Source organism: Meles meles, chromosome 4 (genome assembly GCF_922984935.1).
Source record: "Meles meles chromosome 4, mMelMel3.1 paternal haplotype, whole genome shotgun sequence".
In the NCBI taxonomy this organism is placed as follows: Eukaryota; Metazoa; Chordata; class Mammalia; order Carnivora; family Mustelidae; genus Meles; species Meles meles.
In genome coordinates, this window is record NC_060069.1 from 121,272,759 (window position 1) to 121,296,612 (window position 23,854).

The 23,854-nt window shown below is 35.7% G+C and overlaps 1 protein-coding gene across 1 annotated transcript in view; it reads right to left on the minus strand.

Moving 5' to 3' along the window:
* Window positions 1-23,854, minus strand: part of NSUN3 (NOP2/Sun RNA methyltransferase 3) — a 54,817-nt gene that overhangs the window by 6,478 nt on the left and 24,485 nt on the right. The window lies entirely within an intron of this gene.

Here is a 23,854-nt window from a genome sequence, read left to right on the forward strand (position 1 = left end):
GTATTCAGAATTTCTCATGTATTCATTTATTATAAAAAATATTTGGGGAAGTGCCTACCACCAAAATCCAACTTAACCTTAAGTGTTTGTTGGCAGTCTCTAAAAAAATATTTATATGTACCTTACTTTTCACCGTTCCCTAAATATTCCCCGCCAAAAAGAAAAAAGGCTCCTATTGAAACAGCAGAGATGTGAACCATTCATGGGTTCACATTTGTGACTAGCCTGTGGTAGGAAGAATAATGGCCCCCCAAAGTTGGCCATATTCTGATCCCCAGTACCTTTAAACATGTCACATTACCTGGCAAAAGGGTATTTGAAGAAGTGATTAAATTAAGGAACTCGAGATAGGAACACTAAATTGGATTATCTGCGTATGCCCAATATAACCCCAAAGATCCTTACTTACAAATCAAAAAGTGAGGTGGGAGAGTCAGAGAAAGAGGTGATGACTGAAGCTAACACAGGAGTGACAGGACTGCTGGCCAAAGACCAAAGGCAAGGAATGTGAACTGCTTCTGGAAACCAGTAAAGGTAAGGAAACAATTCTCTATCTTAATCCCTCTAGGCTGCTATAACAAAAACACCATGGACTGGGTGGCATAAACAATAAACATTTATTTCTCACGGTTCTGAAGGCTGGAAAATCCAAGATCAAGGTACCAGCAGGTTTGGTGCCTGGTGAGGACCTGCTGCCTGGTTCAGTGATGGCCTTTGTGTCCCCACATAGCAGAAGGGGTGAGGGAACTCTCTGGTTCTCTTTTATAAGGGCACTAATTCCATTCATGAGGGCTCAATCCTAATCACCTAATCACCCCCAAAGGCCTACCACCTAAAACCATCATCTTTGCAATTAGGATTTTAACATAAATTTTGGGAGGATACAAATATTCAGTCTATAGCCCCCACCTAGAGCATCCAGAAGGAATTGCGCACTGCCAGGACCTTAATTTTGAACTTAGAACCTCCAGAAGTGTAAGGTAAATAAACATGTGCTATTTTAAGCCACTAACTTTGTTGTAACTTGTTATAGCAGCAATAGGAAATTAATACACAACTGGGATTTTTTTTTATTTATAGCTGACATACTAAGGCATCAGAAGATTTTGCTAAAATTGTGTAAATTACAACTACACTCATGTATGCAGTTTGAATACAGCATTTTTAAATCCCCGCTAAAAGGACTTATTTTGCTCTTACTTCCACAGTTAGCAAAGCCAATACCTAATTAAATAAGTATGATTCTTTCCTATTATAGTTACACAAAAGTACACAGAAGGCTCATCATTTACAAACAATATGTTCCTGGCTTGATGGAAATTTAAATTAATTTTTACAGTGTTGGCTAATTCTCCTGGTTTGTTTTCATTCCAACATTCATAATTTATGTTCCTAAAATTAGGTTGGTATAACTTAACTGGTCACATTAATTTCTAAACAAGAAAATTGTATGTGGCAACACAAAGGCTTTGTTACTAACTGGGTTAATCTCAACACCCTAGCACAAAAATGTTAGGGATTCCTAACAAATGGTGGTTGTTTGGTGCTGATGATTGTTGTTTAAACACCATTTTTTGTCCTTTTGCTTATAGCAGTTATAGATTTTAAAAATACCATAATTTGGGGGCACCTGGGTGGCTCAGATGGTTGGGCATCTGCCTTTGGCTCAGATCATAAGCTCCCGGTCCTGGGATCAAGCCCCACATTGGGCTCTCAGTTCAGCAAGGAGTTTGCTTCTCCCCCTCCCTCTGCCTGTGCTGTCTCTCTCAAATGAATGAATAAATTCTTTAAAAAATAAATACCATAAATTTGTATTCATAGATCAAGGAAAACAAGCATGTGAAGAAAACTCACTCCTAGGGTTCTGAGAATTATTAGAAAGTATAAAGATATCTTTCTAATTAGCATTTATCAATGCATATAATAGTTTCTTCAGTTTTGACACATAAATGGCAACAGGTAACTTAATTTTAGTTAAGGCTAGAGTATTTATAGATTAGTTCAATGATTTAAAAACCAGTACTTCTGGCATTGGCATTCCAATAAAGTAAAAGATAATTTAGTATGTGTTTTATAACATTAAGTGAAAATTAATACATTTATAAAATATAAGTACATAAATACACACTACTTTACCTACTAGTAGTAGTGTCTAGGATAAATCATCTGCTTCTATAATTCACTGCATACTTTGAAACAGCCCATAAGAACGAAATAATGATTATTTCATCTGAATCATAAAAAGACTATATATATATGTAATATATAATATGAATACATATATATTATATATATATATATATTTTTTTTTTAGAACAGGTAGGAGGATATGAGAAGGGTGTGATGTTTCAGGACAGAAATGATTATAATCAGAATAAAGATACCGCTTAATAGGTCTTAACAAGCCCAGTAAGAAATTTAAAATTCTGGAAAGGGAAAAAAACATTTACAAGTCAGAGAGACTTGAATAATACAAGGAAGGTGGAAAAGTTGTGGTCTTGACCACATATAAAAATATAAGTCAGGATTAGAAAAGAAAAATAAGACGCATTGGATCTGAGGTCTGGTAAAAGGCCAAAAGGGTTCTCTCTATGTATAATTCTCTATTATGCAAATTTCTTCTTTTTTTTTTAAATACTAGGAAAGAAAACTAAATAACTAAGCAATATCCATTTGGCATAATGGTATCCTCTGCTAACTTTCTCCAAATGACCTGTGGCCCCTTGGCTTCTCAATAACTATAAATTTCATAGTTTAACAAGAACCTGAGTAATGGGATTATTTTCACCTATGCTATAACTAACTATACTACATGAAATTACTACAAACCAAGTTGTATTAAGACTGGCATTATTTGTCACTGAATTATAACAGATGCTAGAGAGATGGTCAGCAAAGCATTCTAATCATACTTGCCAGCAGAAAGCAGAAAAAGATGTCATGACTAACTACAATAGATGGAGCAAAAGTATTCATTTGATCAGATTAGGTGGTAATACTTTAAACTGAAGTAGAAACTAGCAGACAATATCTTGTATTTTATATATTTGATATATATTATATATATTTATATATATTATTTTATATATATTATATATATTTTATGTATTATTGAATACACTATAATGTGGAACCAGGGGAAGTACTTCTATAAAGGAGGCAGATTTGCCACATAACACAATGTTTCTATCATTAACTGAAACATATATTCCCCTCAGAAACCCCCTACCCAAGTCGTGATCAGGTTTAACCCTACTTTAAATTTGAAATAAGATTCTACCTCACAACATACTGTAGGAAATAAAGCTGGTATTGATTAACAGTACAGGATAAAATAAAGTGGGAAATGCTTTTACCTCAAGTATTCCTAATAGAAAAAGAATGATGACTTTCTTTGCCACAGAACTTAAGCTGGATAGCCTGTTGCTTTATGGTAGAAACTGGCCATACAAATTTCTCCGAATCTTTGGTTGTCTTTCAATGTTATTATGGAATAGGCTGAAATGCATTTTGTGCTTGAACCACCTAGTTAAACACAAAATAAATATATTCTATTTTTTTTTTTTTAAAGATTTTATTTACTTATGAGAGATGGTAAAAGACGGAATACAAGTTCAGGGGAGCTGGAGAGAGAGAAGCAGGCTCCCAGCTGAGCAGGGAGCCTGATGAGGGGCTGGATCCCAAGACACTGGGATTATGACCTGAGCTGAAGTCAGTCGCTTAAAGACTGAATCACCCAGGTACTCCAATAAGACATATTCATAAAAAAGAAACCATTAAATAGAATAAGTTAAAATTTCCCATTTACAAACAGAAAACCTTAGTAGATTTCAGACAGTTCACAGAGCAGACTGCAAGAAGACTTCAGTTCTATTACCTCTTACATGTCTTTGTAAAATCCAAAAAGCTCTGCAACCTACAGTTTTTTTTTCTTAAGTCTGTGGAAGACTCAACGGCCTCAAAATCTGACCTAAATTGATGTGAAGTTATTTATGGTCAAGACTTAGCCCATGTGATATAACTATTCAGAAGCTGAAAACATATTAATATTTGATGACAGGTTGCTGCCTCAGACCCTACTGGGGGAAGTATACCAAGTATCTACTACATTACCTTTTTAAAATAAAATAAAGAAAATAACTCTGAAACATAACTGGCTTCTGAATAAGATTATGGACTGGTATTTTAGTTTCAAATGAGTTACAATGCAAACGACATAAACTAGATCCTGTCTTGCATCTACAGGATAAACCAGCCACATATTTTTCATTTTATTTACTTTGTATTTGTTAAAGAACACTTTGTATAATCAATAATAAAGCCCCTTTTTAAAGGAGTTTGTCATTTTGTTCAGTGCTTTTCCCTGAATTTCTCCACCCTTAAAAGGTCTGCTCAAAGAAAAACAGGGAATTAAGCCCCAAGAGCCATTTAAGGTACAGGCTTAGAAATAAGATAAGTTGCTGGCATGCCCAGCACAAGAAGGAAGACCACCTTTACATTTCCAGCCTGGTCCACATAGTTTACCAGCTATCAATAAGTAAAGTATAATGGTTGAGGGGAAAAAAAAAAATGATTACCTGGCCTTAATACCTTGAAGGATAAAAGTATTACCACCTTAATGAAAATAAGTTCAAGGACTTTAAAAAACTAGAAAAAGGAAAAAACAAAAAAACAAAAATTGAAACTAAACATCTTGAAACTCTGGTAGCTATCAAGGTTCCAAACTAAAGGTATTTCAAACTTTAGCAAAATTGATAACATGATGCAGGGTGTCCTGTTGTTCCTAAGGTAAATCTCTGAATCTCAGAAAATGTTATTTAAATAGCTACTAAAACAACCTAACACGTTCTAAAAATATAAATTCCATTTTTCTAGTCTATTCTTCTGGTCCTTGATTAGTAATGTGGCATTCTGTTGGGAGGGTCAGTGTTAATTAGATCACTAATTTTAACCGTTTTCTATATTTAAAAAGACTGAACAAAACTGCAGAAGAAAACAATCAGCACAGCAATAGTGCCATCTTTTGACCAAAACAGAAAGTGATTCTTTACCCCTTTAATTCCTCATGATTTACTTACATATCAGGAGATAAACATCTTTTTTTTTTTAATTTTTTAAAAAGATTTTATTTATTTCACAGACAGAGATCACAAGTAGGCAGAAAGGCAGGCAGAAAGAGAGGGGGAAGCAGGCTCCCTGCTGAGCAGAGAGCCCGAAGAGAGCCTGCAGAGAGTCTGCAGAGAGCCCAATGCAGGGCTTGATCCCAGGACCCTTGGATCATGACCTGAGCCAAAGGCAGAGGCTTTAACCGGCTGAGCCACCCAGGCGCCCCTAAACAACATCTTTTTATGTCTTCCTTGTAACATGTTTGAAGTTACAGTCACTGCCCCTCCTACAACAATTTCTGGTGCAGAAGTAAAGCAATCATAGATGTCTACACTTTTGAAAAATTAAGATTACAGCTAAATATCACAGTGATTAATATATTTATTCTTCATCTTTCCTAAAGTCCCTTCGAGCAACATTAAAGCATTAAGGCAATAGCTTCCTTTTCTTCAGATGTAAATATGGAGAAGCAATCAAGTGAAGCAGACTTGAAGATTCCTTTATTGCCACAGTATTCTCAATCTTGTTCCCTTCATCTTAGAAACTCTAGCATTAAACATTTTTTTTAAAGCCAAGTGAGACTATAGTAACTTTAAAAAATTTAAAGTGGGCAGAAAAGCATCAGTCCTGCAATTGGTCCCTTGTAACCATTTAATATTCAATTAGTATTTCAGAGGTTTTATATATAAGGCTACTTCATAAGGTTACTTTCAAGTTACATAGAAAAGAAAAACATTTCTATAATTAATGTGAAAGACGTATGAAAACTACTGGCAGTCTTTCTATCTTAACTACTCAAATGACAAACTAAATCCCAAACTGAAAAGGTTAAATGCCTCCAGAGAACACTGCACACACAGCACATGTTCTCCCAGGAAGAAATTTTTACTTTTTCTTTCAAATAAAATAGAAGACTCCTGTTTCAACAGGAATATGGATTTGGTCCAAGAATCAAATGAGATGTGATTCCTGTACTAGCCAGGTGAAGGACAAGCTATCAGTCTAATTAGTCATATTATCTTAGTTTATTTGGTACTTAATTTAAAGAGCACCTCACACATGGAGTCTTAATAAAACCTTATGAGGTGCAGAGGGTAAATAATCTGACCCAATTTATCAAATGGAGGGTGGTCACAAAGACTCAGTGACTTACTCAAAGTTACAAAGCTAATTAATGCAGCACAAAGACTGCCACCCTAATTGAATACCAGGAAAAGGACTGCAAGCTTTACCACTGCTACATACCCTGAAGCAAATGTTACCACTGCTAAAATAGGTATGGAATTTAGGCCAAGAAAAGAGGATGCCACATGTGTACATTTTATCATCCCAACTGTCCAAACACTGAAGGTATGTAGTAACTATATACTTACAGGAACTTTTAACGAAAAGAAACTAAAGAATTACTAGGTCTGACACTATGACCTGAGAATCTTGGCTCCCTGCTCCCTTTATGGAATACACAATCTTCACCTATTCCAGTGATAGAGCATTTAGGATGAGGCAAATGAAAGCAAATACCTCATGCTGAGACATAATTTGAACCTCTTCACCACAGACTGACATCTAAATCATAGTTTTAAAGAATTTAAACAAACTACACTTGACTGTTAGAACCTCTGAGAACCTCCATTAAAATTCCAAATAATTAGGAGTAATTTGGTAATTATTTCAAACTCCAAATCATCTGGCAATTCATTTAACCAAATTCTGAGTATTGTTTGAGTAAAATGAGTATAAAACCAGCCCAAAAGTTGCATCTTCAGCCCTTACCTAACTATACTATTTGATTCTTTCATCCTCAACCTCAAGAAACATTCTCCCACTGTGGTTTCTGAACACTACTCTTCCTTTGTTTACACCTCCTTCTCTGAAGTACCCTTTTAGCCTCCTTAACCACCTTTCCTCTTCTTCCTATCCATTAAATATCAGTCTTCCCAAGAATTTTATCCTTAGGTTTTTTTTGTTTTTTTTTTTTTCTTTAAGATTTTATTTTTAGGGGCGCCTGGGTGGCTCAGTGGGTTAAAGCCTCTGCCTTCAGCTCAGGTCATGATTCCAGGGTCCTGGGATCGAGCCCCACAGCAGGCTTTCTGCTCAGCAGGGAGCCTGCTTCCTCCTCTCTCTCTGCCTGCTTCTCTGCCTACTTGTGATTGCTGTCTGTCAAATCAATCAATCAATCAATCTTTAAAAAAAAAGATTTTATTTTTAAGTAATTTCTCCACCCAACGTGGAGCTCAAACCTACAACTCTGAGATCAAGAGTCGTATGCTCTACGGAATGAGGCAGCTAGGTCCCCTCCTTGGTTTATATTTTCTTCCTAAAGTTGGGTGTTTTACATGTTATCTCATTCAAGTTTTTAATTAAGTTTTCAAACATTAGTTATTATTCCCACTTTGCAGATGAGAAAACCGAAGGCTAGAGAGTTAAGCAACTGCTACAAGGCCACTCAGGAAATATACAAACCAAGAATCAAATCCAGGCAATAGAGCTCTACAGCCCATGCTGTTATTCAAGGTATTATCCTTGACACTTTCTTCTCCTTCCCATTCCAGAGCCAATAAGTCACCAAGTTCTATTAATTCTCCATTGAAATTATCTTGCAAATCTAACCACATGTCCCTATTTCCCTATCATTTACTTCCTTAATGCCTTTGCTACCTAATCTTGACTATTGTAAAATTTTTCAAATTGGTTTTTCTTGCTAAAGGATTTTCTTGTAAATCTTTGCATCTTCCAGTGTTATCTGATCAAGGGATTTCCAATTTTTGAAAAACACTTCTAATTTTTCATTAATACCAGTTCTCAGTTCCTTCTGTAGCAATGCAATTTTTAATGGTTTATAGCGAAGGCTAATTTCCTAAACTGCCTTTCACCAAAGGTAATCATATAACTAAGTCTAACCATGAGATGTGAGTAGAAGTAATGTGAGGTATGTTCTTTTGTCCCTTCCTACTAGTTGCAATGCAGATTAAACACAAGAGCTGGAATAACTACCCTGGACCATGAGGTGGAAGAAAGTTGGGGCCTGGATCCCTGATGATTGTGGAATCTGGCAATCATTTGATTGCCAGAACCCTGAGAAACCTAGTCAGGCTTTTATTTATTTAAGTCACTATTCTTTGGTGGTATTTTTGGATAAAATTAAATTTAAATCAGTGAACTTTGAGTAAAGCAGAATGCACTCCATAATGTGTTTGGGTCTCATCCAATCAGTCACAGCTGAAGGCCTGAATAGAAGAGAAGACTGACCTCCCTTGAACAGAATTCTATCAGCTGGTATTATTCAGACTTGAACCATGATATCAAATCTTCTCTGGATCTCCAGTGTGCTGACTCATCCTACAGAGTTTGAATTTGCCAGCCTCCATCATCGTGTGAGCCAATTTATTTAAAAAATTAAAAAATTAAATTAAAAAAGAAGCCCTCTTTCTGTATATATGCACACATCCTATGTTCTCTGGAGAACCCAGATTAATATAGCCAGTAACCCTTATTATGGCATGGGATAACATTTAATAAAATCATTGTTTTATGATATCTTGGAAGACAGATCACATGTAAGTGGTCTGTCTTATATAACTCTAAGGTGACCAGAAGAAAATCTCGCAATGTTAGTGCGTGTTAATGTGAGAAGGCTCAGAAAAGATCTTTGGATTTGGAAGACAAGATGATGGAAGGAATACAGCTCTGCTAAAGAAGGCCCTCAACCTGTGGATTATAATCTAAATCAACAAAGAATTTAGTAATTTGGGCCTTGTTAGGGTTGAAAAAGTCAAGATTCTGTGCCCCAAAGTAAAGCAGTGATAGAACGCTTTCCCTGAGGAGGCTGCTCTTACAGAGGTAAGACAGTGGCCTCAAGGCTTCCTCAAGCACTTCTGAGTAAATGTTCTTATCCAGAGAGTAAGATTTAGTCCCAAAATAATGGTTTCTGTCACACCTCATGAATAAATTTCAAAAATGTTATGCTGAGAAAAAAAATTCCAGATAAAAAAAGAATACATGTTGTTTGATTACATTTTCATAGTTTGAGAACAGGCAAAGCTAATCTATAGTGAGAGAAGTCAGAACAGTGGTTGCCTTTGGTGAGAGGAGCAAATGGATTCTAAGGAAGCATCAGAAATCTTCCTGGCGTGATAGGAATGTTCTATATTTTGAAAGGGTTATGGGTTACACATGCCTCTGTTACTGTCAAAATTCCCTGAAATGCACATATCACCTTGTATACACCCAAGTCGTTGTAGATCCAGTGGCTCAACTTGTAGGTGGGGTGGGATAGCTCCTCCAGCAATCATGAGATCCTCCTTCAGCTTCTCTGAATTCTAGACCACGTTCCTATGCAGCTCCATCTCGAAAAGCGCCAGCTATTCTGCAGACCACCCACATCATTAAGATCAGAAGCTTAGTGGTGATAGGAGACCTATACAGTTTCCGGTCATAGAAAGATGTGGTTCTTCTGTCTTTCTGGGTTGTAGTGTGTCTTTGTTCTCCCCCACCTTGTGTGCTGGTTACTAGTCCTGGCTAACTTCAGGTCCCACACCAGAAGGAGGGGCACAATTATATACAACTTTTATAGATTGTTTAACTGGTCCCATGATTCAGTGAGATCTAATTCGTGTAACATCCCTTACGTCACTTACAGAGATTCTTCTCTGATCAAACGCTGTCAGTCAGTAATACCTCTGCTCCTTATAGAATGAGACAATGTGTGTAATTAACTCTCAAGTCAAGGAATTAAAATTCATTCCTAGCAAGTTCCAATGCTTACATACTTATTTTCTCATTTTCTTTTGATCAGACAAACTTTCATTCATCCTTCTAGACCTACTTCAAAGTTTATATAATCGCTAAAACTTTCACTGACTTCCCATGGAATTCCTTCCTCTGTTTTTCCCAAGCAATAAATTTTCAGTTGCTTGAAAACATGGTTTATATTACATTCATTTTGTTTGTGTATAGCACAACTAGAAAGTATGTTCTCAAAATATATTAAATAGTGAATGAATGAATGCCACCTTTATTAAAAGGTAGGTCAAGCAAACAACTTTTCAGTGTAAAAAAGTTCACTGCAACTAACACTCAAAAATTCTGAATAGTGGGGGCTCCTGGGTGGCTCAGTGGGTTAAAGCCTTTGCCTTCGGCTCAGGTCATGATCTCGGGGTCCTGGGATCGAGCCCTGCATCAGGCTCTCTGCTCAGCAGGGAGCCTGCTTCCCCCTCTCTCTCTCTGCCTGCCTCTCTGCCTACTTGTGATTTCTGTCTCTCAAATAAATGAATAAATAAAATCTTTAAAAAAAAAATTCTGAATAGTGGGATGGCTCAGTCAGTTGTGTCCGACTCTTGGTTTCAACTCAGGTCATGATCTCAGGGTCACGGGATGGAGCCTTACATTGGGCTTCCTGCCCAATGGAGAGTCCACCTGAGATTCTCTCTCTCCCTTTCCTCCTACCCCCATTCATCCTTTCTCTCTCTAAAATAAATAAATAAAATTTTTAAAAAATTCTGGATAACGAACAGCTCAAGTAACCTACAACTCTCATGTGATAGAACAGATGGAAATGTTAGAGGCCAGAGGCTTTATTTGGAAAAAAAAAATAATAAACTTTTGCCAACAATTTATAAATATGAGAAAGAAGGTTTTTTCCCTTGTTAGAAGGGTTGTAGATAAACTCCTAAAGAAGGAAAAATAATCTGTTAATGAAGGTTACTACATAGCAATTGTGGTTTCAATTCTGATTGAATGGAATAGTTTGATAACTTTCAGTAGGTGAACTTGACTTTCCATAGGGAAAACTATGATCACTATTTTAAAATTGAGGTATGTGGTACTGTGATCTTGTGATTTATAATAAATAAATAAATAAACATATATTTGGTTTTCGTTCCTTTTTCTGGCACAGAGCTCCGAAAACTTTGAGATTTCCTAAGAAATTAGAGTAACAAAGGCATCTTTTGTTACATGAATGAGGTGGACTTTTGAACACCAACTAAGGTTGGGCACTAGTTTCCAGAGGAACCAACATGTGGCCAGAAGGTTAGAACTTTCAGTCTCACCCTCCAAACCTCTAAGGAGGCATGAGGGGCTGAAGATTTAATAATTGCCAATAGTCAACAATTTAATCAAGCATGTCTATATAATAAAGCCTCCATAAAAATCCAGAAGGATAGGTCAGAGAATTTCTGGATCGGTGAACACGTAGAGAAGATGGGAGAGAGTGACATGCCCACAGAGTGCATGGAGGTTCTGTGCCCTTTTCCATATACTTTGCATCTTTTCCATCTGGATATTTATCTGTATCCTTTAACATATTCTTTAATAGAATTGGTAAATGCAAGTAAATGTTTCTCTGAGTTCTGTGAGCTGCTCTAGCAAATCAAAACCAACAAGTGCATCATGGGAACTTCTTACATTTCATTCTTACATTCATTGGGGTCTTCACTCAGTGGGGAGCCTGTTCCCCCTCCCTCTCTGCCTGCCTCTCTGTCTACTTGTGATCTGTCTATCTGTCAAATAAATAAATAAAATCTTCAAAAAAAAAAAAAAAAATGAAGGTTATCCCTGACACTGTCTTTCTGGTAACATAAGGGAAATCTAAAAGAGAAAGTTAGTGTGGAACGCAGGCAATCTGATTTAAAAGGAAGAAAAGAAATTCACTCTTTAAAAAAAAAAAATTAGGGGCGCCTGGGTGGCTCTGGGTTAAAGCCTCTGCCTTCGGCTCAGGTCATGATCCCAGGGTCCTGGGATCGAGCCCCACATCAGGCTCTCTGCTCTGCAGGGAGCCTGCTTCCTACTCTCTCTCTGCCTGCCTCTCTGCCTAGTTGTGATTTCTCTCTGTCAAATTAATAAAATATTTTAAAAAATAAAATAAAATAAAATTTAAAAAAATTAGCCTATTCGATATACCAATAGAAATATTTTAATTACTACAAGATAACTTAACAAATGATAAAACCACAACTTTAGCCAATTGTTACGAGCTTACAAAGCTTATATGTCTAAGTGTTCCTTTTTGTCTCCCCCATAATCCTAAGTGTTTAATTCCTCTACATTTTGTCTTTTTTTCCTAAATGTTTTAGGTGTTTCTGTTTCATTTATTTTTCCATTCCACATTTTTTCCACGTTACACTGTTGAGTTCTAGTATTCAGTTCAAATTTTTCTATTTTTGTTCCTTTTCAACAGTTCCTGTTTCTTTCATTTTTCCATGACCTGTTTGTTTGTTTTTTAATCACATCACTCTGTATCCATTTACTATTTCTGCTGGTAAACAGCAGTCTGGGCAAGGAAGCAAATACCACTATTATGTACTATGACCAAAGAAAACATTAAGGTGAAAAGTTGAAGCTCATGTACAATCTATCAAATAAATGCAGATTCAAAATTAAATTTCAGGTACCGTAAGAATCTAAAACACAGGCTGATAGTTACACAGTGCTATCATCAGTTTGTGAAGTCTTACTTTCCAAGCCTTGAGGGTCCCCTTCACTATGCTCACAGTAAGTAATCAAATATCTAGATATCAAACTGTTTATTATCAAATAAGTTCCATAAATTCAAGATAAAGAAACATGACCGAGTTTGCTATTTTCAGAGATGCCATACCCAGCAGCTATTCCTTTGTCAGCCTAAGAAACAAAAACAATGATGATAATTATCTTCTCTCCACTGGCAGTAAGTTTTTACCTTGAAGAAGGAATATTTTTTATATAGTATTTTTTTATATATGGTAGGAGAGTGATAAATGATGCTAGCTATTCCTGAAATAGATTATAAATGGCAAGTTTTAACATATTTATTATCCATTTCTAATTGGAAATCTTATGTTTAGTATACTTTCCCCTTAGCTCTCTGCAAGAGAATATAAGGAATGCAGATTTGTGTTGCTTAAGTTAGTAAGAGTGACAACAAATTACATTAGGCCTGTTTTTTACATAGGGTCTTTAATCTACTACCAAATATTGTCGCTTCACTCATATAAAGAAAAAGAACTTTCAAGAAAAAAAAAAGCTTTCAAGAAAACCACCAGAATTGACTTAATTTTGGCCCATGGCAAACGTGCTTATAAATGAAGAGAGATTGCTTATTGCTGATAAAAATGATTTTTTAAAGATTTTCAAACTTCTTTTTATTCTTTTCTTAATGACAAATTTTCTTAAAATGACATCCTTCAACTTTAACCACATGAAAATATCATACCTCTAGCTGGATCTGCTGGGACGAACTATAAGGCTCTCCTGGTCATCCCTCTCCCTTCCCTCAAGATGGCTCCTACAACAATGCTACAAAATCCTTATGTCTTTACAGAGCAAAGTTTAAAAACCACAATTATAATTATTTAGAGGTAAACAACAGGCTGATATAGCATATGTTCTCTGATCAAAATACAAATTAAAAAGTAGTAAGATAATAAAAATACATATATATGTATACATATATATATGTGTATATATATATATTCATTCAATATATTCAATTCATTCTATATATATATATATATATATATATATATATTCATTCCTATGTTTGGAAACAGGAAACAAACTTAAATAAAAAAGACGAACAAAGTTAAATACTGGATGGATCCTGAAAAGACTTAAAAATTTGACAAACCTCAGGCAAGACTGATTAACAAAAAAACACAGAAGACATTACTATAAATCCTACAGACACTAAAAAGATAATAAGATGATACTATATACAACTTCATGTCAGTAAGTTTGTAGACGGGTGAATTGGCTGAATAATGTAAAAAAAAAAAAAACCCCACTTAAACTAATTAAAAAAAAAAAGAGAGAGAGAGAGAACTGTTAAGAGTCCTGTGACTGTGGGGTGCCTACGTGCTCAGTTGGTTAAGCATCTGCCTTCAGCTTCAATTGTGATCCCAGGGTCCTGGAATCGAACCCCACATCAGGCTCCCTTATCAGTGGGGAATCTGCTTCTCCTTCTCCCTCTGCCTGTTGCTTCCCCTGCTTGTGCTCTCTCTCTCTGTCAAACAAATAAATAAAATCCTAAAAAAACAAAAAAAAACAAAAAACAAAAAAAAACCAAAAAAACAAAAACAAAAAAAACCAAAAAACACCTCCTGTAATCATTAAAGAAACAACTAAATCAGCAGTCAAAAATTTTCCCACAGAGCTCCAGGCCCATTATGGCTTCAACGGCAGTTTCTGCCAAATATTCAAGGGAAAAAGATAACTGCAATTTTCCATACACTGTTCCAGAGAACATAAATGAGAACCCACTCCTCAATTCATTTTATGAAGTCAGTATAACCTTAATTCCAAACTCTAGTAAGGCTGTTTCAAAAATGAAAAATTACAGGCCAGTTTCATTTACGAACACACATGAAAAAGTCCTAAGCAAAATACCATACAGAATACAGAAAAAATTACCTACATATTTCTACAGATTACAGAATTATGAGGGTTTTGTTAAAAATCCAAAAGAATTTATGAATTTTTAGACTTCAAAAAATTTATCAATATTGTGAAATAGCAGGAAAATGTCAAGGCTCTCTAAATTGATAGATTTAATGTAATTCCAATCAAAATCCCTACAATTTTTTATGAAACTTGAGAAGCCGATTCTAAAATATAAAGATGCAAAGGAATCGAAAATAGCCAAGATACTCTTAAAAAAAACAAATGAAACAAACAAAAGGAATATTTGCACCTACACATTATGATATTAATGCTATGGTAATTAAGCTCGTGTAGTACTAGCTGGAGGATCTGTAAACAAAGCAACTGAATCAACAGACCAGACTGATGTTGATGTGGACATCTCATTTACGATAGAAGTAGCACTACAGAGTACTGGTAAATCGACAGACTTTTCAGTAAATGCTGTTGGGGGTGCTAGGTGGTTCAGTTGGTTAAATGTAGGACTCTTGATTTTGGCTAGGTCATGATCTCAGGATTGTGAGACTGAACCCTTTGCAGGGCTTCATGCTCAGTGCAGAGTTAACTGGAGATTCTCTCTCTCTCTCTCTTTCTGCCTCCATGTGCTTTCTCTCTCTCTAAAAATAAATAAGTACATCTTTAGAAAAAAATAAACTAAAAGTTGTTGGGAAAATCCACGCACAAAGTTAAAGAAAGTAAGGAAAAGGAAGAAAAGAAAATAGATTCCTACCTCACACTACTAAACAAAAATTAGCTGAGGTGTATTATAGACCTAAACGTTAAAGTTAAAAAATAAAGCTTCCAGGGGCCCCTGGGTGGCTCAGTTGGTTGAGGGACTGCCTTCGGCTCAGGTCATGATCCCGGACTTCCAGGATCGAGTCCCGCATTGGGCTCCCAGCTCCTTGGGGAGTCTGCTTCTCCCTCTGACTTTCTCCTCTCTCATGCTCTCTCTCATTCATTCTCTCTCAAATAAATAAATCTATAAATAAATAAATAAAGCTTCCAGAAAATAACAGAGAAATTATCTAAGGTATGGAAAGATTTCTTAAACAGGACAAACAAAAGAGCATTCATCCTAAAGGAAGATATAGATAAAAAGCAACAGCCTCTTTAAACAAACCTCAAACACTGAGAAGTGTAAAGGGTAAGCCACCAAACCACAATATGGAGAAGGTATTTGTACCACAAAGTCAAAAACTGTGAAGGGACTTATATTTATCCTGCTTGCAAGCTAAAAAGGTAGCATGCCAGTTTCAGGGATGTTGACAGAAGTCATGAAACTCCTAAATCAGTAATGATGGATGGTTAATTACTTACAAAATAATGGCAGCCAACTCAAACAAGATTTGAATCTGCCCTGTTTTACCACTGGTCCCCAGAAGATAAAAGGCACTCAATAAATACTTAGACTACAATGAACAGAATACACAGGTAGGGGAGAACTGTCACCATCCTTGCCTCCTGTTTCTGTGAAGGAGATTCATCTTTCTCCACCCACAAGGCAGGGATAGGCATGTTGCTGGAGTAAACAATTCAAGATTTTTTCCATCTCTTTACTGTAAGCAAGGACAGAAGTAGCTAATACAGTCAATAAACAGCATACATTATTATTATTTTTACTAGTGAGTGGAGCCAAAATGGAAAAATCACTATTCATGGAACATAAAAAACTCTTATTCTCTTGGAACTGCCTAAACTCTGGCACAACAGGTCATATCCTTTCACCTTTTTAATCATGTTTCCATGCACAGGATATAAAGGGAGAAGGCTCTTACTTTCTGTCTAAGAGCTATGTGGATTAGCAGACTGAATTTCAGGATTTAGATGTGGGACTGGAATAAGAGGTTTCCTCAGAGGTCCCTGGATTGGGTTCAAGGACAAGTTAACACAAAGGACTGGATTGTCAAATCAGAGTCTCACAAGCCAGATATCATAGCCACTATCAAGCTTTACTAATAATTTCAAGTATACAAGCAATCAAATGGCATACAAGAGGCAGGGACATCCGATGTGGCTACCTCAGTTTTGCTTATAATTCAGAATATTTTCTAGCTCAGGTAACAGATGAGCTCTTTAAGCAAAGTTCGCAGGTCACCTCACACAATGGGGAGCATTTAGGTTATGTCACATCTCCAATATATCTTAGGGAACTGAATAGCTTGTATGACATTTTCCAGGAAGCTGTGCCTCATAAATCTAGATTCTAGGTTGTGTTTACCATGGCAATCCTAACTAGGGATATTCTGCTCAAAGCATATCACAAGTAAGAGTTCTCCTCTCAGCAAAATTCATTAGTCTATTTACCAAGGAGGTCAGTTATCAACATGTTTAACTGGGTCACCCGCCTTTTTTTCCGTGGGAATGCCTCCCTAGGAATCAAAAGAGAAATGGATCACAGGCCAGCTGCTAACTCCTTCCCCAAAGAGTTATCAAGCTCTTACCTGGATCATTGAAAAGGCTGATGGTTTAATCTCCACTAGGATGTTTTTGTACCTATTTCTTGCATTAATGAGATCCTATCATTAGGAAGTCTTTAATACTCCTAGGTACCTGAATACATGAAGGAATGAATGGAGTGATTTATTATGATGTAGCCATTTCAAAAGTATATTTTCAAATACTATTTGGTTAACATATTCAAAATAAATTAAATAGAAAAAGATATCAAATTATATATCACTATGATTTCTATTGTTATGATTACTATATGCAAAGGAAGTCAATATAAATTTCTTTCAATGGATGCCTTATTTTCTTCTTTATATTTCTTTTTATATTTCAAATGCTATATGAGCTTATATTACTTCCAGGTTATGAAAAAGTATTAGAATATCTTTAGTTTAAATATTTACCTGTTGCTTATTTTGTAAAATAGAACTTGTTAAACCCACATCCCATCTTTAACCTGACCAAAGCTGGGTATCCCTCCTCTTGCTACCTCTGTACTCTACTCTGTTACCATGTTCTTGCCCCATGTTATGACAATTGCCCTGTGGACCTTGAGAACAAGGAGCATTTCATGAATATTTTGTAGTGCCTAGCAAAGTTCTGATACAAAATACTTAATAAATGTTGGATAAACCAATAAGTGGTTTTTTTTAAAAGATTTTATTTATTTATTTATTTGGCAGAGATCACAAATAGGCAGAGAGGCAGGCAGACAGAGAGAGGAAAGCCCGCTGAGCAGAGAGCCTGATGTGGGGCTCGATCCCAGGATCCCAAGATCAGGACCCGAGCCAACGGCAGAGGCTCAACCCACTGGGGCACCCAGGTCCCCCATTAATAAGTATTGATAAAATCTCTTATTCAAGATTTTATTTCATATTGTCAATCTATACTTGAGATATTTTTAGTGTTGAAAATACAGTAGCTACAAACTATAGATGTCTCCTCAACCTTTTACAATTTCATTTAATGTGGAATGTTTTGATCTGCACACTCTTATTAAAAGAAGTGTGTACTTTGCCCAAATTACATATTTTTAATCGGAGGACCTCTGACTCCTGCCATTTAACTTAAAGAAAAAAAGAATCTTCTATTCTAATAGAACTGTATATCCAAATATTATTTTTCCAACATGAACACATCAATATTTTGGTCACTATGTTGATGAATGATGAAGACTCATGCTCCATAATCACTAGGTATTCCTTATCTCAGCTCAAAAGCAGGACAGAGGAGTTGTTGGGGATTTTTTTTTTTTTTTAATGTTTCTTTTAAAACACAATTCTTGCTATCAGAGTACTACTTTTTAAGGATAGTTATCTGGACAATTTATACAAATTTTCAAAATGTTACTGAATAATCTAAGCTTCCCTTTCAATGAGTTCACAAATTAGATTTTACTTGTCAACTAGCGAGAAAAGAAAACCAGAAGGGGTCAGTATTTTAAATGTGATTGATTTTCTCTGAGGAAATGGATGACATGATACAGTACTGCAATAACATACCAATATTTTTGTTATAAATCATACTCTTCAGTTCATGCTTTTCCATCTAAAAATCATGTAAACACCTTTTGCACAAACACCATGCCACTTTCTAAAGAGACTATGTGTATATTATTTTCAGCATATTTTCCCACTCTGGTTTCCTAATACATTTAAATAAAAATGGGGCAAGAGAATCTGATTATGTAGTATGTACATACCTAGTATGTAACAGAAATGAATGGTGGTCTCAGAAATTATTCTAAGAAATAATAAAGTTATACTTTCAAATGGTACTCCATTAATAAAACTGGCTTATATGCAATTACTCTTTATAATGTTGTCCCACATTCTTATCTTCTTAAATGGTTCTGGGGAAGATGTATGAGTTGTATTTTTTCTTCATGTTTTTCTTCAATTTTTTCTTCATGTTTTATAAATTAAATAGAAGATTCTAATTTTTTTCCATTTTTGTATGGATAAATGAAAGAGTCCTCAATAAGTGTACAATGAACTCATATGCTTTGGGATCTAGCTCCTGTCACCATTGTCTTCCAATATGCTTTCTATGCTAAAAAGAAAAATCAGGTTAAGTTACTATTTTCATGATTATAAACATACACTAATTTTTAAAAGAATTTTAAAAGACTTAGATATCTACTAATATTACTCTTTAAAAAAAAAAAGTAACATCCAGAAACTTCTATAAAATAAAGTGTTGGGAAGCTTGGGTGGCTCAAATGGTTAAGAATCTGCCTTTGATTCAGGTCATGATCTCAGGTTCCAGGGATCTAGTTCCACACTGGGGCTCCCTGCTCAGCAGGGAGTCTGCTTCTCTTTCTCCCTCTGCCCCTCTCCCTGCTCTGCAGGCAATCTCTGTCTCTCAAATAAATAAATAAAATAATTAATAGTAATAAATATAATTTCTATTTTAAGTATCATATTGATAAAAATATGCTGAGTAACTTGCTTGTACAGTATTGCTTGTACAGTATTGTGTTCTCAAAAGTTAAAACTGTGAACACCATGCAGACTGCCTAATTAATATAAATATGAATAATTTCTGGTGAGGCCAATGAATATACAGCCACAGAGGGCATAAAGTATCTCTGAGTACCATATCGGTCAGCTGACAAATGCAAATACTAGTCTTCAACAAAACAGTACAAAAAGTTTTCTTTATGTGCCTCTCAGTTATCCGTTCCACTCCTTTTCTCCCCTCTGAGTGTCATCTTCTGTCCACAATATCAGGCTAGGCAATATTTGCTTTCTTGCTTTCTAATTGCTCTTTGCAAATGCAAATAAGAATCTACTGTCAATCCTTTATACTTGTGACTAAAACTCATACATCAATATATTTACTTTCTTATCTATGTTTGCATTTGAAACATTTATTTCTTATTGTGGAATAAAAGGATTACCTTTTGTTAAAGGAAGGTAAGACAATAACTAGGTGAGAAAGAGTTCAAAGAAATTCAGAAATTTCTTTGTATGTGGTATAGTGATAGAGCTATCCCTGATGAGAACATTACTATTAATATATATTTCATTTTCAGTCAAGGACAGGAGGTAAAAGAGAAATTGTGACTGGAATTAATCATTTTTCCCTTCATCTTTTCAACCCCCAAACTTGTAGATGTCATGGAATAAGAACCATTCTCTTTGTCTATAGTTTGGGTGTCCCACTCTTTCCCAATTATCATCATAACTACACAGCCAAGGGACCCAAAGTTTCAACTACTTTATTTAGGTGGTTCCCAAATCTCTCACACAGACCAGGCATCCGAAATGGGCAATGGGGTGTAGCTGCGCAAGGAAAAGAATAAGAGATGGGAGGGGTGATGGTCCTCCCCATCTAACTGCATAAAAATCTACACCTGTAGTGACTGAGATGACAGTTTTGCACGTTGTTTATATGCTACTAAAATGACATAATGCTAAAGCCATTCCTTTTGGGAAATAAGATGATGGGAGAGAGGAGTGGCCACTAAGGAAGAGCTGTAGTTGTTAGGGTGTAAATACGTGCCTATGTGAGGTTTATATAAATGCGTGATCTTCACAACGATGACTGAAATGCTAAATGACGTTAAGAGAAATGTATCCAATTGGAAGGAAAAAAACTAAACTGACACTAAAACCATGCTTTGGTTACATAAAAGCAATACTAATCAAAATAAATTACGGAAATGCTTTATATTTATGCCTAATTACTATGCCGCACAATGGTAATTATATCATTTTTGGCAGATTATCTTTGCTATAAGTTTAATTACACATTTAAATTCTAAATACTCAGCCCTTGTAATTTAGTATTTTAAAACAATTATTTGCTGACCTCCTACATAGCAGACACCAAATTATTAGCAAAAGAACAGTAAGACTATCCCTGTTCCCATGGGGCTTGTAACAGTCTTGTTGAAGAAAGAGGTAAGTACTAGGCAAATGTTAAGCAAAGGAACTGACGATATATTTTTAAATGAAAGTAAGGACAAGAAGGGAATATCAATCCTAGTCCTAGACAGTCAGATAAGGCTTCAATAAGAAGAGGTCAGAGTTAATTTCTAAAGAATCCAGAGTTAGCCAAGAGAAAGGGGAGGATGAGTAAGAGCTCTCAACCAAAAGGAAAAGGAAATGCCCTGGCCTCAGAAAGAACACTGTAAGGTGAGTTTGAAGAACTGCTCTGGTGAAATACAAAGTAAGAGAAGTCCTGAGACAATGAGGCATATGAAGTAAGATACATCCAAAGACAATTTGAATATTATCCTAAAGAATTTGAAATATTTTTTTTTTTTTTCCCGGAACTTGGTATCTTAATAGTAATGGGAACCACTGCAGGATTTTAAAAAGGAGAATGACACAATCAGATTCACATTTCGAATCAGATTTGCTTTACTGAAGAGTGGAGTGAAGCTCACACCTGGCGATGTGCAGGGCAGTTAGGAGCCAGCTGCAGTGATTCGGGTAACAGATGCTGGTGGCTCAGGTTAGGCTATTCAGGATGGATAGAATTGGATGGACTTGAAAAATATGTAACAGGTACAACCGAAACATCTTAGCGATTGATTTGGGTATAACAGAAAGGGGGTTGGAGATGGATTTCTGACTTAGGCAAATGTATGATGGTATAGAAATTACTGAGATACAGAAGAGAGGAAAAAAAGAGGTAGATTAGTGTGGTTTCTATTTGATTTTTTTATTTTGTTGATGGGGGGGGCAGAAAAGCATTAGAAATTATGAGTTCCCCTCTTGACAAATTCAGTTTTATGTTTTCAAGGGGCTTCCAAACAGAGATTATGTCATAGATAACTGAATACATAGGTCTGAGGCTAGGGAGATGAGCTGAAACACACACTTGAGAGATAGCATCTTGTATCAGTTGAAGCCATCAGATAAATAGAGAGCCAACCTTAGCAGCCTAAGGAAACCGAGAAACTATGCAATGAGTAATAAATGCGATGGTTAAGGGTAAGTTAAAAAAAATAAGTAGGAAGAAAACCAGGAAAGCATATCATCACAAAAATCAAAGGAAGAGAATACTATAAGAAGAAACAAGCAGAGGTGCCTGAGTGACACAATTGGTTAAGTCTCCGATTCTTGATTTCAGCTCAGGTTATGATCTCAAGGTTGTGAGATCAAGCTGCGTAGGGCTCCATGCTTAGCACAGGGCTCCATGCTTAGTGCAGAGTCTGCTTTAAGACCCTCTTTCTCTCTCTCCCTCTGTCCCTGCCCAAAATAAATAAATCTTAAAAAAAAAAAAGAACATGCAGTCAATAAGTCAAATGCAATAGAAATAGAAATGAAATAGAAAGTATAAACTGGTATAGCTATTTTATTTATTTTTAAAGATTTTATTGATTTGTCAGAGAGGGAGAGTACAAGCAGGAAGAGCAGCAGGCAGGAGGAGAAGCAGGGTCCTCACTGAGCAAGGAGCCCGATGCGGTACTTGATCCCAGAACCCTGATCATGACCTGAGCCAAAGGCAGATGTGTCCCCGACAGCCACTCAGGCATCCCTGGTATAGCTATCTTAGAGAACAATTCAATGTATCTAAAATGTTTGATCCTTGTTTCTACTTTTTGATATTTAATCAAGAGAAATGTTAATATCATGTCCAATGAGACAAATTAAAGGATGGTTTGTTTAAGTAAAAAAAAAAGGGGGGGGGTAAATGTATCCAAAAAATAGAGGATTAAATAGAATATAATAGACTGATCCTATTTAACATTTCACAAAATTGAAGAGAACAAAGCAGATCTATAAGGAAAAAACTAAGAAAAATCAAATATAAGTTTCAGAACAACATATACAGTTATTTTTAAACATATTTCTCTATGCACGCGTAACTGGAAGAACAGCTACAGGAAAAATCTGGAAGAGTGCACACTAAACAAATGCAACAGTTAGCTCAGTAAAGGAAGCTGGTGTTTGGCTGGGTCCATGGCCAAGGGGCCTTCTGCTTCATTTTTATTATCTGAGTTCTTTACAATGAAAATGTTTCCATGTAATAGCTGTATAATAAAATACATTTTTTAAATGCTATTAAGAGATCAAGTAAAATTAAAACTGAAAAATATTTGTCAATTTAATTTATCTTCAGTAGCCTTAACAAGCATAAATTTGGAAGAATAAGGGGAATAGAAAATAGATTACAATGAACTGAGCCTAGATGGGAGGAAAATTAATAGAATATAAAACACAAAAAGCTTGGTAATGAACAGGAAGAAAAAGAAGTGAAGAGATGATTCTTCATGAGAGAGAAAGAAAAATGATATTTTCAGAAAGCCTGGTTGCTTAATCACAGTTTAAAAAAATCAGAGGTCACAACACTAATAAGCAGTCATAAAACTTACTGTTATAAGGTATAAGGTATAACAATGGCAAGGCTCAGAGTTGATAGAATAATTAAGAAGCCAAATCAAGAAAGTTCAGGTGAGAAAGAAGTCATAGCAGGATCTATGCAACATGCAAAAGCTAATAATCCAAGAGGCAGAAGGGGAAAAGTGGTATAAAATTCTCAAAATATTTTTGGGTTTCCTAGATGAGAGGTGACACTGGAAGCATATAGAGAGTTTAACTGCCAGATAAGTAGTGTTTAGAAGAACCCTCTGGTAGGTACTACCCAGAACAGCCATATGAGCTGATTTCATAATCTGGTGCAAGAACAAGACCTATTAGTCAGCTGTAATACTTAGGTAATGGCATGTATTCATTGTTGTGAATCAATCAGAAGTTGGAAGTAAACCACATTGTCAGAAGTGCATAAAAAAATGTTAATCGTTCTCATTCCACGTGTAGGAGGTAACAAGTGATATTACATCATTAAATTATATTTTAAATATTCCAGAGAATTTTTGTTCTGCATTGAATAGGAATTACTTGCAAGTAGGGTATAACTAGAAATCTCTTTTGAAACCAGTATAGAA